Below are 14589 nucleotides of genomic sequence, written 5' to 3'. Positions count from 1 at the left end.
AGAAGGAACTATTTCACTCAGCCTTAATTGCACACACCCTCAGGGACTGGCCTTTTTAATAAATTACTGTTGCTAAACTGAAATTTATTTTTTGCTGTTGTACCTAGTACCATGCTGTGCAGAAAATTTCCTGGAAGATTTGGCATTTGGCACATTTTCCCTTCCAGAACTCTTCTATCAGATGACACACAAGATATTCAACCAGCAAGAGAGTATTTTAGGACACTTCAAACCAAATTGTGTAATATAGCCTGCAATGCATTGCAAAGCTTTTTCAAGAAGGTACAATGTCTAAATTTTGCCTCCAAATAAAGACGTATGAAGTGTGGTCCTGCCTCCTTCTTGTTGTACCCTTCCTGTATGTCTCCTTAAAGTATATATTGCACGAGGCAATACCAAGTAGTTCATTAATATTTTAATACAAGCTTGTTTAAACATAATAACCAGTTCTGCCACCGTTCAATCCAATGCTAAGGAGTGTAAGGAGTGTACAGTAACCAGTAGGCACCTGGTCAGATTCATGTAGTTTGCACCGCTAATAAATTTTCAAGCAGTGACTTGCTGTCCGGAGAGTCATGGTTCTTGGGTACCTAAAAGACAACCAGGGACATGTGACACCTGGAAAAATGCTATTGTGACACTTTTGGTACCTGCAGTTACTATTCATATAATGTGCAGGTTTATGGCAAGCACTTTCATATCTGCAATTGCAGCAGCTCTGTCATGACACAGCACAGAGCAGGCAGACTAGTGGGCTGGGGCAGAAGGGCTTATTAGATGTGGGCATAAAGGTCCCTGGGGGAATTTTGCTAGACTCCCCTGAAATCTTGTACTCCATGGGAAGATCAGAAAAAGCACAAATGAGCCATGTCTGTGATGCAGATAGGGTTATCAGGTTTTCTGTCCAAACAGCTAAATATTAATGTGAATGGGATTGAGTGAGGGGAGTCCTTAATGCATCTAACATGCTTTATAGTAATACAATAATAATAACAAGCTGCTATTCAAGCATTGTGGTTTCTGGCCATGGAAATGGAGTAATTCAGCTCCAGTACTTCATCTGAATTTGGCCCCAGGATGATATATTGACACTTTGTAGAGTGCATCACTGCTACTATTTTATTTCCACATTTCTTATTTTCTGTACAGCCCCTTGGGATTTTCACATCTAAATGATAGACGGTTTCTTCTGCAATTACAAGCAAAGATATGAATGGGATATGAATGTGTTTTATTTCTTCATAAAGATCTTGGTTACACAGACTGTCTCCGAGGACATGCAAAATCTGAAAACATCCCATGGAAAGATAATACTGCCTGCAATATATGTCTTTCAGTATTTTCAGAAGCATATTTTAACTGATTTTTTCTCATGACTCTCTCATAAACTGTATAGTTTCCAGACTTGTTTTGTGCCTAACAAGTTATTTTTACTGGCCATTTAAGTACATATATTAGTATACTCTGCTTATCTCTGTCCGTGCATCTTGGAATGAAGAGTATAAATCCCTATTCACCTGAGAAAGTCTTAATTTTGTCACTAGTGGAATCTTTAAGTTACAATCTTTTGGGGACCATTTGGTGTGGCAAGGGAAGCCAAAGCCTTCTATTATTCCATCTGCCTAAACAACATCTAAATATTCCATTCTCAGTGGTGAGAAGAGCAGAAGGTTTATCATCTCCTTCCTTCTCCACAGATAAGAAATACCCTGAGAACAGACAAGAAATCAGGCAGATGATATTTTATCTTAATGCATGTAACGTTGGCTCAAGTCACTTGCCACAGACTCTCAAGAGGCAGTGAGCAACCTCAATGGTCTTATCATTAAATACAGGATTGTGGTAATATCTTCCCCATAGCCTTTGCCATAAGCAAAGGATAACCAAGACTTGACTCAGATGTAGATCTCTGAACCAAAATTTCTTCCTTATTCCCATAATATTCACAGTTCATGTTGCCTCTTTATAAAAGCAAATCAAAACCTATTCTGAGCAGACCTAAATGCACACAACAAGCAAGTAATTACATAAAACTAAATGAATATGCTATTTTTGTCCCATCTCCTGCCAGGTAGAAGCTAATAGATAAGCAACTCTTAATTATTCACTCTTTGCCTGAGTCAAAGTAGAGTAATCTGTGTAGGAATATAATAGGGCAAGTATTTGTTCTCTGCATCATGGATATTACCTACAATATGGCTCTTAAAGTTCAGGAAGAAAAAAAAAAAAATCTTATTATGTCCTACCCGTACGGTACGACAGACATACTCATCTCAAGAGAACAGCATACACTGAAGTACTCAACCTTCAGTTTACAGCTACTGTGCTGTAACACTATATACTCACCCTTCGTCTCTGTGAACTAGACAATACTAGACTGCAGTTACAGGTAGCTAATTAACTCCAGTTTACAGGCAGTGGAAAATAACCCTTCCAAGTGTTCTCACAGGAGGAGTTTTTGTGCTGCATTAGAGGTAAGTATGAGAGAAAAAAAATAACACATGAAGTATCTTCATAGAAGAATCTTTTGTTCATATGTTTATTGTTGGCATTTTTGAATCATGACCAAATTTTTTTTAAAGTGGGCTTGGGCCTTTTTTTTTTTTAATTTAGCAGTTTGTATTTTGGTACAAAAACAGCCATCAATCAGCAGTTCCTAAACAAAAAAAAAAAGTTGTCCATGGAGGACAGCAAATAGTAAAAAAATGATTACTGTAGGGATCTGACTAGAAAACAGTATCTATTACTTTTCCATAAATTTCAGGGAATGTTTTGGTGTCCTGTTTTAGCAAACCATACAACTCATGCTAAAAAAGAAAAAAAAAAAAAAAGTAAGAAATACTAGTTTGAGACAAAGAGATGTGGCTTTGCTGAATAGGTTATATCTAGTCATTTAAACATTTATGCCACTCAGATTGGGATCTTGAAATATGAATTAGACATTTGAATTGGCCTGCTGTTGACTCCCTATAAGCATTCATTTTTGAAAAGATTGACTTTTCTCTAGCTGTAGCTAAGTGCCTCCAAAAATTAAGGAGGGTTAAAAAACCCCCTCCACTTAACAGTTTCTTTCTCTATTACCCAACCCTATGTAAGAACTCATGTTCTTGTTCTATATTGTCATCTCTGTTCCTAACTAATTCCAGGTTATCCCCATTCTTGCTTTTGACCACTCTTGTACAGTTGTACCCCACTTTGGAGGGTATAAACTCCCCAGAAATCATAGGTGAATATCTGCTAGTGCTGTCAGCTGCGTTAAAGTTTCACCCAGCAACACCTGTAAGTCCAAAACAACCATCTTTGGTATATTTTGCGCAGTGGAATATGGAAGAGAACACATAGTAACAACACGAAAACCAAAAGGAAAGTAGCGTTTATCTTTGTCTGTCATGGTCATCACTACAAAACTATTCTGCAAACTCCATACCCCACTCAGCTTGTGTGTGCATTTCTCAAATTAATTATTTTCAGTTGATGAAAACATCTATTCTTAGGCTTCTAAATTTTGCATTTGTATTCATGTGCATAAGTAATGTGGCTTTTGGTGTCAAGATTCCAGTGATAACCAAAGCATTTTTTTTTTTTGACAACACTAGAACACTAGAAATATCATGCTGGAGACAGAAATAGAGAGCTGCAAAAGTCTTATTCTTTTCTCTGAAGATGTCACTGGATGTAGATTTAGAGAGACACATTTTTGATGCACAGTTTCAGCCCAGAGTCTGCATTTTGCTCCTGCTCCTGATCCTGTAGTAAAGGATGTTGCTATTTTTGGAAGGCAGAAGGTGTCTTGCTCTTTGCATTCAGTAGCACAGCAAAGGAAAAGGAAATTTTGCCCGCTTAAAGGTATGTACAAGTATGTGCTAGAAAACATGGAAATTATTTTACTTTACTAACATCAATTAACATAATAAAAACTGGCCTATAATAATCCATTTTGCAATCCTGTAGTACTGTTGTCTTTAATATTTTTATAATGCCTATAATGATAAAAAGAATGCGCACCCTCAATTTTCATCATGTCTCTGCAGGAAGACTAGATTTAGCACCCTCTGTGTAGATGGGAAAATGAAGCAACATAAATAGCAACAATAACAATGGTCTCCAGAGCAGGCAGACGCAGCCCACACTACTTAGGAGTTGAGTGACCTCTTAATGGAGTGGGATCTTCAAGGTCCTGCAAATACTGTGCACCTGTTACCATTTAGAGAACAGGGAAAACAGTTACCTAAAAGGTTAGAAACGTAGGCAGTCTAAATTGCTTTGTGAATCTCATATAAAAATATCATTAAACAGAGAACTGAATCTGTTTCTCTTGAGTTGTAGTTTTATGACCTACTTCTTCCTTCCCTACCTAAAGAAAACAGGACTTTAAACAAAGACATGTGAGAATGAACTTCTGTTGCAACTTCTTGATGTTTTTAATGGGATTTTTTGATCAAAATGTCCCTGTTTTTTTCTGTATAGTCATCCATAGTCTATAACTTTGTAGGACCCTGAAACTTTTGCCTAACCCGCAGTCATAGTATTAGTGCATGTTTTGCCACATGTCCTTAACAGTGTTTTTCAAAATGCTGTTAGCAGAATTAGGCCAATACTACAGTATCTAGGACAGATTTACTGGTATGGCATCTCCAAGGTAGTGACTTAAGAAAAATCCTATTGGAAAACTGGCCAAATTTTCATCTAGGACAACAAAACACAGATTGCAGTTGTTGTTTTGGTTTCAGCTTCAAGAATATGCTAGTAATATACTAGTATACTCCACACAACAACATACACTCCTGGCTGAACCAGGTTGCTGTCCCTGGGTCTGCCCTGCTCGCATCGCTCAGGGATGCCGGAGAGGCCCCTGCACAGCAAGACCTGTGCCCTGCCAGCTGCGTCTGTGTGCACAGCTCCCAGCTCCTGGTCCCCTTTGGGAGCACCTGGCTCCCACTGCTCCCCAACATCCACTTTGGTAGCCCTCACATGAGCTCTGCAGGTCCAGTCAAACCCTCCTGTGTACCAAACTCAGCTGCTGCTAATCTTACCCCCCATCTTTGCCCCATACTACCTGTACCTCAACAACACTCATCCATCTGTAAAATCCCTCTATATGATAGGCATATCTGTTAGCAAAAACTGCCATCCAGGCCCTGTAGCTCTAACATTCAGTAAAACCTTTTCAATTCTTAAAATCAGAGAACTTTATATTAATTCCAAACCCGATACTAATTTTAACATAGCCCAGAACAAACATAAACGCTTTGTTCAAGCAAGCAGCAGTCTCCATCTAGTCCTCGTTGCCTTGCGGAGTTGTGTAATAAACAAATTCTGTTGTTCCTTCAGTCTCAACCTCCAGGCCTGGACCTGGCTGTATTCCCAATTTAAACAACGATCCACAATCTTGTCTTCACACCCCAAGGCATTACCCAGTGGGTTCACACTTACTAACTCTCTTCATCTTGGACCCAAGTTATTTCTGTGTAAGCATAGTGTCTAGCCAGAGACTCTTTAATACTTCTCTGTCTAATCACAGCACAATTATAAAAGAAAATGCTAAGGTTGACCCAATAATTTATTGCTTTGATTCCTTTGAGTGATTAGCTTCCTACTGTCTCCAATTTCACATTTTTAATCCTTTGTACTGAAATATCTTCCATTTCTAAAAATAGGAATAGATTAATGTTTCCTGTAAAAACTGAAATCAGAAACTAAGCTAAAGGATTAAAGGCTGGTGCCTGTTTTAAGCTTTGCGCTTTCAGTGAGGGTACCTGTCCTGCTTTCTCAGTGGTCATCAGCACCTTAAAAACATAAACCTTTATTTAACGACCTCCACTTGAATTGAGCCGCCAAATTTTATGCATCTTTTTTTAAAATATAGATGTCTATAATATAAAGAAAGGCAGATGAGATGAAGTCGAGAATCATGAATCTGTTCAGATCAAAACTGCAGGTGCATCAGACACTATAGCAGTTGTTAGAATTAGCAGTTTTTAGAATGCTAACCTTAATAAAGCGATTACAGCTTACACAAGTTGGGCTTTGTACGCCAGAGTAGGGAGATGCATAATGGCTTTGAACTGTATACTTTCCATTCTTTCCTAATGTAGATTATAGTTATGTTAGATGTACATAAGATGCTCAGCATGAAGAATTAGAATAAAAAAAGTGTCAATGATGAAAAAAAAGAGTAATAAACATTACAAGCATGTCTGCTGCGACACAGTTAAATAAAACTACTGTTTTAGTATAAGAGTTTTGTCATTTCTGCCTGCTCCCCTAATCACGCACCATGTAGAAAAGCATTTTCCAACATCTCAAGGCAGTGCTTTACTTGAAAACGTTAACTGGAAAATTCAACATCCATTAGCAGGCGGCTATAAAGTGAACATAGGGCTGTATTTCACCTGTGGTACTTTGTGGCTACTCAGAAGTCACTTGAGTTTATACACTCATGGTCAATAACATCAGCAGAGCCAGTCCAGTTAATTACAGCATTATATCTACTCCATAGTTCTCTATTATTCTCTAAATCAGAGTAATAGAGACGGAAAGCAAACAATTCCTCAGAAGAGACTGTTCTGCCCTGTTAAAAAGTCAGAAAAAGCTTCACAACCGCATATAAAATGTAAGTTCCATTATGGAGTAAGAGATACTCTTTAAAGTCAATTGCACAGAGCAGTTTAATTGACAGTAGGTCCAGATCAGTCAGGTAGTAGAATTTTCTATTGTTTCATATAAGGGACTAGTAAAACACAGTATTCCTTTCTTCCTAGAGGAAGAAGGAGGGAAATGGAAAGTATGTATAAATAAGCCTTAGGAAGCATGGAGCTGTCTCCAGTTTAGTCTTCCTCCTGACTTTCACTTTTTTTCTACTTTTTCTCATTTTTTATCATTTTGATTCTGAAGAAGATGAAATGTGTAAATAAAGACAAATAAATCAGAGTATTTTCTTCACCAAATAATTAAAACAAGTAAAATAAAGCTATTTCACTACTTCAGAGAAGCATTGAGAAGTATTGGGAAGTTTTTTTCAGAGCCCTTTTAGTTAGCAAGGTTGTAAATTATTGACCTAGTGTTTTCATCAAAAATAAAAGGGCAAACTCTAAAAAGTAGAGCTACATTTCAGAGAAAAAAAATGTTAACTGAAAAATGGAAAAGAGAACCAAACAAAAACTTACGGCCCTATTCTTAAGATATTCCCTGCTCCTGCTGGCTTGATACCCCATGCAGGGAGTTTTCCTTTATGTGTCATTTGCCTGGGTCTAGATGCTCTCTTTACACTCTAGATTCACAAAGAGGAGGAAAATGGCCAAAAAACATAGCAGTGGACCTTGCATGAAATATAGATCTATAGATTAATCTAGCAAAAAACATCTAAAAATGTGTCATAGGGAACATTTTATTTATTTAAGTTGTATAAAGTCTCTTCCGAGGGGCACTGAGCTTCCCTTGAATGCAGCATCTCCATGGGGAGGAGTTCCTTCTCACTCTCCTCGCCATACTTTCTATAGTGACAAAAGCCATGATATTGCTCTATTTTTTCCCTTTAGGTATCAAATTGGGTACATGAAGTGTATTAGCTACTTATGAACAAAATTACGAGAATAACAGTGTACCTCTGTAAAACAGCACTGAGTAGGATGTGAAATAAACCCTCAGTGTACTCCATAAATATTTCAGAGGCCTTGACTAATCTTAGGAACTGTTCTACCTGACATGCTAATAGAAACAAATTTTACTTTCAGTACCTTACAGAACTACAGGAGGTGTGCTTGTGATCCTTTGGAAAACAGACCTGCAACAAATACAAATAATTCACAAGGACTAAAATATTCATTAAGTAATACTGTAGAGCATAGTTATAATCTCTTGCTAAAACTTGTTTTAAAATTGCAAATTTGTGTTATAAATGGCTTCTACTTGATAAAAATGTGTGTATATTTACATACCTGATGATGGAAATCTTTGGTTCCTAAAACCTACTTTGTATTGAAGCTGGCATCTCAATTCTAGCTGCAGTTCCTGCTGTAGCACCTATGCCTTTGAAGCACTCACAGCTGGGGTTGAAGCTCCTCTCTGTAGACAAAGAAACCTGCGGTCTCAAAACACAGGCTTTAAAGTTGCTAGTAGCTTAGTTGGAACTTGACTTAAAGACTTGCTTCTCATTGTAGAGAACTATCTTTGTGCCTGCTTCAAAGGCAGGTGATCCCAGGCTCAGGTGTAGTTGAAAATCTATTCTCATCTCAAAGGTAAGTCAACAGCTTTAAAACAGAGGCTTAAAATCTGTTTATAGTCTGGTGACAGTTCAATGTAACGACCTGAGCTTCAACTTGAGCCTCTTTCCCATGCAGAATGTCATTTAATCAGATGACATCTGAATGTCATTTAACCTTTCTAAGTGTCATCTTCTTATTTGAATACTTCTGCTTGCTGCTTGGCAGGAGGTTTTCCAGAACAAGAAGCAAGCAGCTCTCTGGGTGCAGGGCTTTCTCTGTCCAGCTGCCTCTACCTGTGAGCACTTCAAAAAAGAAACCGCAGCAGGGCCTGAGGCTGAAACTGAAAGTAGGGGGTTCATCTGACAAGGGTGATTTTGGGACTAAAGCCTTGGGGGCAACTCCTTCACTTGAAAAATATAGTTTTAAAGTGATATAACCAATTGCTGTTATAAGAACTTGAAGTGGATAATGCTAGGTAATGTTCTTTTACTTTTGTCTGTTTCACTCTTGTCAGCTTTATGAGAAAATGAAATAGGAAATAGAAAAGAGGATGAATGTGCTGTTCCAGGAACCTGGTGTTAACTCCGTGGCTGTACTGCACCCATAAATGGACAGTACGTGGACATAGGAGCTGCAAAGATTGATCTTTTTTATGCTGTACAAAAACAGATATTGCTTTCTTTTCAGTCTTAGTTTAAAAATATCAGGAAAATTGGGTTATGCTTTTGCTCTTTGCTGTAGAGGACTATCTGTGGCCAGGCTTTTAGAGATTTTAGGAGTGTCTTTCCTGGAGGATGAAAAAAATGTGAACTTTAATGTAGTTTTAGGCCCATAGTTTTAAAGGTATTTAGGTATCTACTTCCTATTGATTTCTACATTAGAATAAATGGCTTTGTCTTATAATAAGAGAAAAATACATGTATATCACTTTTTTTTTGTAGGTTTTATTGACTATAAGTCTGATGTTCCAAGTGTTAAGTGGCCTTACACGCGTGAGGTTTCTCAAAAAAAAAATAGTGGTGATGTTCACAGGCATGTGATTTAGTGCCAGGAGGTTCAGGGATAGAAGTAATTTGATCAGTGATTACTGAACTTCTCTACTTATAAAATCCTAGCATCTGTGTATGCCATAGTCCAAATTCACACACACACACATATATATATATATATTTTAATCTCCTCCAAAATCAAAGACTTACATAGTATGGGAGTTGCCACTGATTAGTCAAACTCAAAAATACAGCTAAGCTAGAATAGAGAGCTAACTATATATTTGAATATTTATATGTAAGCTATGAAAAAAGTATGTATCTATATCTGATAGTTCTGACAATAACTCAGCAGCTGTTCTTAATTCTGATGTCAAATTTACCTTGTCTTGTTCCTAACTCAGTGTCCTCAGAAAGTCTAACTTTCTATAACTTGTGTCTTCTGTGATAGCTTAGAAAATAAATGTTTATGCAATCTTTTCATTAGTTAGGCGTTGAGAGTGCAAATTTCTCCCTTCCCCCAGTTGAACAAAATACAAGTACAGAGCAGAACAAAATAAAATGGCAAGTGTGGCATAGGTATCACTTTTCAGACAAAAGGAACTGATACTGGCTATTATGCAGCAATTTCTGATTTACTGTAAAAAGTTGACAAAATTCAGAAGTATCTGCCAGAACATGTATTTATGCTAGATTATTATTTTAGCACTTTTACACATCCACAGATCCATCCTCCCCCAGCTGCATAAACCTTGAATGTGTATTTCGAATTTTGTTACTGGAGTGACTTCTGCCCAGGTGGATATAATGAAGCTAATTATAAATAAAGAGCTGCAAACTTGCTTACTTATCTGGGTGAACACTCAGGTAGTTAGTTTTATTGAGCAGTGAGCTGCTGCAATTACATTACTATTGGTATTAAGCTTTAAGCTTAGCTTCGGTTTAAGCTATTTTTTACACAATCTGGTAGCTGTAGGATCTATTTCTACAATAACTTTTTCTTGGTGTCCAGAGTGCCTAAAACCAACAATCATAAATTTCAAACCCAAGTTTGCAATTTTAATTTTTTTTATAAAAACCAGCCATTGGAAACAATAAGCACATGATAGCATAAAATCTACTGGTTCTGAAATTCAGAGGACTTTTGAACCGCAGCTCATACTCAGACCAGTTTAATGAAGAACAGACTGAGCTCCTCCATTGAGAAGATGTTTTTCAGAGATTCTTACAATTTCAACTGTGGTGGTGAGTGGAGATTCCATTTCCCCCTGTTCTTTGTGCAGATGTCATGATGTGATCCTGACTGGTGCAACTTAGCCTGGAGGAAGGATTGTCAGAGCCCAAAACAAATATTTTTGCTGAAAACGAAGCCTTTCGAGCTAGGGCTTCAGTCATAGCCCCTGTAACCCACTTCCACCAGACGGTTTTGCAAGCTTGTAACTAAGAAATTACATGACTATGTTCCCTGTGAATTTCAGTTCTGCTCTGAAGCCAACACATATAACAAATAAAATGCAGTTTCTCCTTGGAAAAAAAATTAGCTGATTAGGGGATGCTCGCTATGGATTCAAACTCAAAACTTTGAGCAAAATTACAGATGCTCAACTACCGCTGCCCCCTGAACAGCTCTACACAGGTCATGGGATGGATTCCTTCATCCGAACATGCACATACAGACCCCACGCTGGCAATAGCAGGTACACTAAAGAGTGTATAGGTATGCAATAACCTTCCTTCCATGAGCCATGAGTTAGGAGAATGGGGTAAGAATAGCAAGTCCTGGAGTGTAGTAGAGTTTGTGCTACACATGTAAGATTTGTCCATTCATACATTACAGCACATGAAAGTTTTTCCAACTGTCAAATAATCATTTCAGGTTAGTAGTCAGAGAAGCTCTTAAAGTCCTCAGTGGTGGCTTCCATCAGGTGGGAGCACTGGAGGAAAGATGGACAAACTCTTGCAGTGAGAGGAGAGTAGTGAAGCAAGGGAAAAAAAAAAAAAAAAAAAGGAGGGAGGTTAAGCTGTGAGAAAACTGAGATTCATACTTTTTCATGCTGATTGCCCTGATTATTTTCTGGGAGTTCTCTATTATAGGACTTACTCTCAAGAAGCCAAGACATTTTAAAATAAAAAGTAGGCTTCTGCTACTGTGTTGCTCTGTGGCTTATAACTGAATTTGTCTGCAACAAATAAACTCAACAAATTCCAATACTGGCTACTTCCTTTATGTATGTGCTGTTGAATCCTGATGTAGCACATAGCACTTCCAGGCAGTCAATGTGCTGTTAGTTATACACTAGAGCAGGGACGAGAGTAGGGTTTGATAAAAGGAGTGATCTAAAAAAAATCTCCTGAAATACTGTGCTAGAAGGACCAAGGAGGTTTATACACTGAAGGCCTTAGGGAAGATGAGTGGAATTAAGGGCACTCGTCAAAAATCTTCCTAGAGGTGTTATTTGAACCTCTGTAGGTGAAGCAGGAGATGACAGTTTCAGAAAGAACAAAGGCAGTAACAGAATACAGAACAAATGGAAAGATTATGAAAGTATCACATAAAGTTTAGAACGACTGAAACATAAAATAACATCAATAATCATATACAATAACAGCTTCCAGAACTGCAGATATTGGCAAATATCCAAATATACAGTACTTACTCTCTGCTCATGATTTCTAAAATCAAGGAAGTGCAAAATCTTCAAATGAGTCTATGAAGAGAAAGTAAATGTATCAGTTATCTAGAGTCTTAAAAATCTAGATGCATCTATTTGTACACTGTGGACTCAAGCCTCTATTTTTTATTGTATTTATTAAGCAAGTGTTCCTTTTCAAATCAGAAGTTAAGAATTACCTGGAGCAGACATATTGTTAGCCTGGTAATATTGCTAAGAACTTTTTGCTAAATCAGGAAAAACTTAATTTCAGATACCACCTATTTTTAAGGCATGAGAAATTTGACGCTTTTGACACTAATAGTCTGTTTCAAGACATAATGATTATTATGACTAGCACTAGAAAGTGCGTAGCTCCATCGTATTTTCAAAAATAGCCTTAATGAAATTTCCATTTGTACATAATAAATTTTCGTTTATGCATGTGCTCTTCTGTCATCACCATCTGTGACCTCAGTGATGGGATTTGCACATATAGATCTGTATTTATATGAGAATTTGTGAACAGAGATGAAAGTTTTATAAACTGAGCATGCAGTATGAAGACAATCTATCAAAACTGTATCTAGATATAATGGGTCTGTGAAACACCTTGTCCAAAAATTTGCTTCTGAAAATAGTGCATAAACTTCTAAATCTTTCAGACATCTTTGAAAACGATTGATAATCCAGCTCATAGGTCAGTCAGATTCTTTTTCACTAGAGTCAATACGAAGCTTGAAGAAGAACTGAAGAATTTGGCTTTCACTTCTGTAAATAATTACTGTTGCCTTTTATATCGATTCCTATAAACAGCTAAATGTCTACCAAAGGACAGCTTTTCAATCAGATATCACAACGCTACACCAGGTGGACCTCATAATGGTTATTCTTGCTCATTTGGCCATCTTTATTCTCACAATAAAGTTTAATGAAAATGGATTAAAGTTGTTGTAGACACAACAGTATGCCTGATTCAGACAGTCAGCTGTAGAGCTGTAATGAAGGTGCAGAAACTGTTAGGCGGGTTTTTATTCACTGTCCTCTATCTATCTCCTCTATCTCCTTTTGAAAAGCTCTGTAGTACTAAGCCAATGTAAATCCTGAGCACAATAAGGAACAATGTTAGAAACTGAAACAGTAATTTTACCAGAAAGTGTAAAGCCCTGACAAATAGCATTGTCAAGATTATTTTCACATTTCTTCTTCACCGCAACACAAAACAGTCACATGTAGGAGGCAGAAGTACTTATCTATCTGATTTAAATGAACACAATCTGGTTTTACTAATATGTTTCTGGCAATAAGTTTCTCAGTTCATTAACTTGACTCCTTGTCTTGCCAGAAACATAACCAGAATTTTCATGGTAACAAAATGTCAACGCATCAAATGGGAGCTATCAAAGTTCTCTGTAAATATATTTATTTAGGAAACTATTTGCATCAGTTTATTAAGTTTAATTATATAATAAAATTCTGTTTTAATACAATACCTCTACATGGAAACATAAATTAGCAATGTGAAAAACATATATAGAAAAAATAATCATTTGCTTGGTAGAGGCTATATTGATTTGATTAATGGAGAAGGGAATAAAAATATTTTGAAGAAACATTGGATGGCTTTTGCTGTATGCCATGAGGTCATCAGGTGTGGTAGGCTATTTCTTGAACCTATATGCCACACAATCCTAGATGTTTTAAGTCATATGAGGAATCTGTTAGAGGAAAAAGACTGTGAAACACAAGCCAGTCCCTTGGTTAAAAGCCTTTGAAAAGCAGAAGAACACAGGAAGAAACAAGGGCAACTCACAGATCTTTTCCTTTAGGGTGTGTGGGTTCTGAGCTACCACAACGCCGAGACGGTTTCCCCTGTGCAGTAATTTCTGAGCCCCATTGTGAGTGAGTGTCGCACGGAGCTGACGGAAGGTCAGCGATGCACGTAAATAGAAACACGGCAAGCGAAGAAGCCTCTGCTGCTTTTCGATGAGTTTCCTGCGGATGGGCCACCACATGCTCAGGCACCAATCAGCACTTGGAGATTTGACCAGTGAGTACCCATTATTTCCATTCTGCCTCAAAAAATCTGCCTCAGTGAGATAAGGCAGAGCATGCGTTGTCTCGCTCTCGTCCACCTTGAGCTGCCTGTAACAGTTCTATCTCTGTGTCAGTAACTGTTTTGAATCTTAGCTTGGGGAAAATACATTTCTTTTGATAAGCTGCTGCTTAATTTTAACAGGGAAGAATAATTATTCCTCCTGATTTTAAATTGTTTCATCTTCTCAAGCTGTTTGAGGGCCTCTTAAATTATTTTAAGATATGTTTAACTATTTATGCTATCTATTTCTCAAAAGAAATGAATATTCAAAAAGCAATGTGATTAACCTTACTCTGCAGTTTTGTAGGATTTCAGTAGGTTTTTGTACTTATGCGTAAGCTTACTGGATAGCCCAGAAAGAATATTTTTCTTTACCGTTTAAAACATTTAAAGAATTTTATGTATTTAAAAGAATGTATGTGATTTCTAAAAGATATATGTTGGTACATATATTGGTAAATACTTTTTTTTCCATTAAAAACAAAATTTTGTTTAAAAATAAAAAAGTGAGGGAAAGCTGTACATTATGTAAATGTCTGCCCAGAGGACAGACATGTACCATGAGGATTGCTGTGCAGTGTAAGAGTATGAGGGCGTTTGAGGCTGGGGGCAGAAATGAACATGCATGGGACATTCCCACTGCAGTC

At 37.3% G+C, this 14589-nt stretch overlaps 1 long non-coding RNA gene across 1 annotated transcript; it reads right to left on the bottom strand.

The window, feature by feature from the left end:
* Window positions 1–8017: 8017 nt before the first annotated feature.
* On the bottom strand, window positions 8018–13736 carry LOC148595867 (uncharacterized). The gene is made up of 3 exons (XR_015914402.1): window positions 13658–13736; window positions 11851–11901; window positions 8018–8064 (listed from the first exon to the last, which is right to left on the bottom strand). It is a non-coding gene; the product is annotated as an uncharacterized LOC148595867 (long non-coding RNA).
* Window positions 13737–14589: the final 853 nt, after the last annotated feature.

This window comes from Tinamus guttatus, unplaced genomic scaffold, assembly GCF_059628265.1.
Source record: "Tinamus guttatus ecotype Peru unplaced genomic scaffold, ASM5962826v1 Tinamus_guttatus_pri_ptg000052l, whole genome shotgun sequence".
NCBI lineage: Eukaryota > Metazoa > Chordata > Aves > Tinamiformes > Tinamidae > Tinamus > Tinamus guttatus.
The sequence above is the reverse complement of the archived record's forward strand: the minus strand, read 5'-3'. Positions and strand labels throughout refer to the sequence as shown.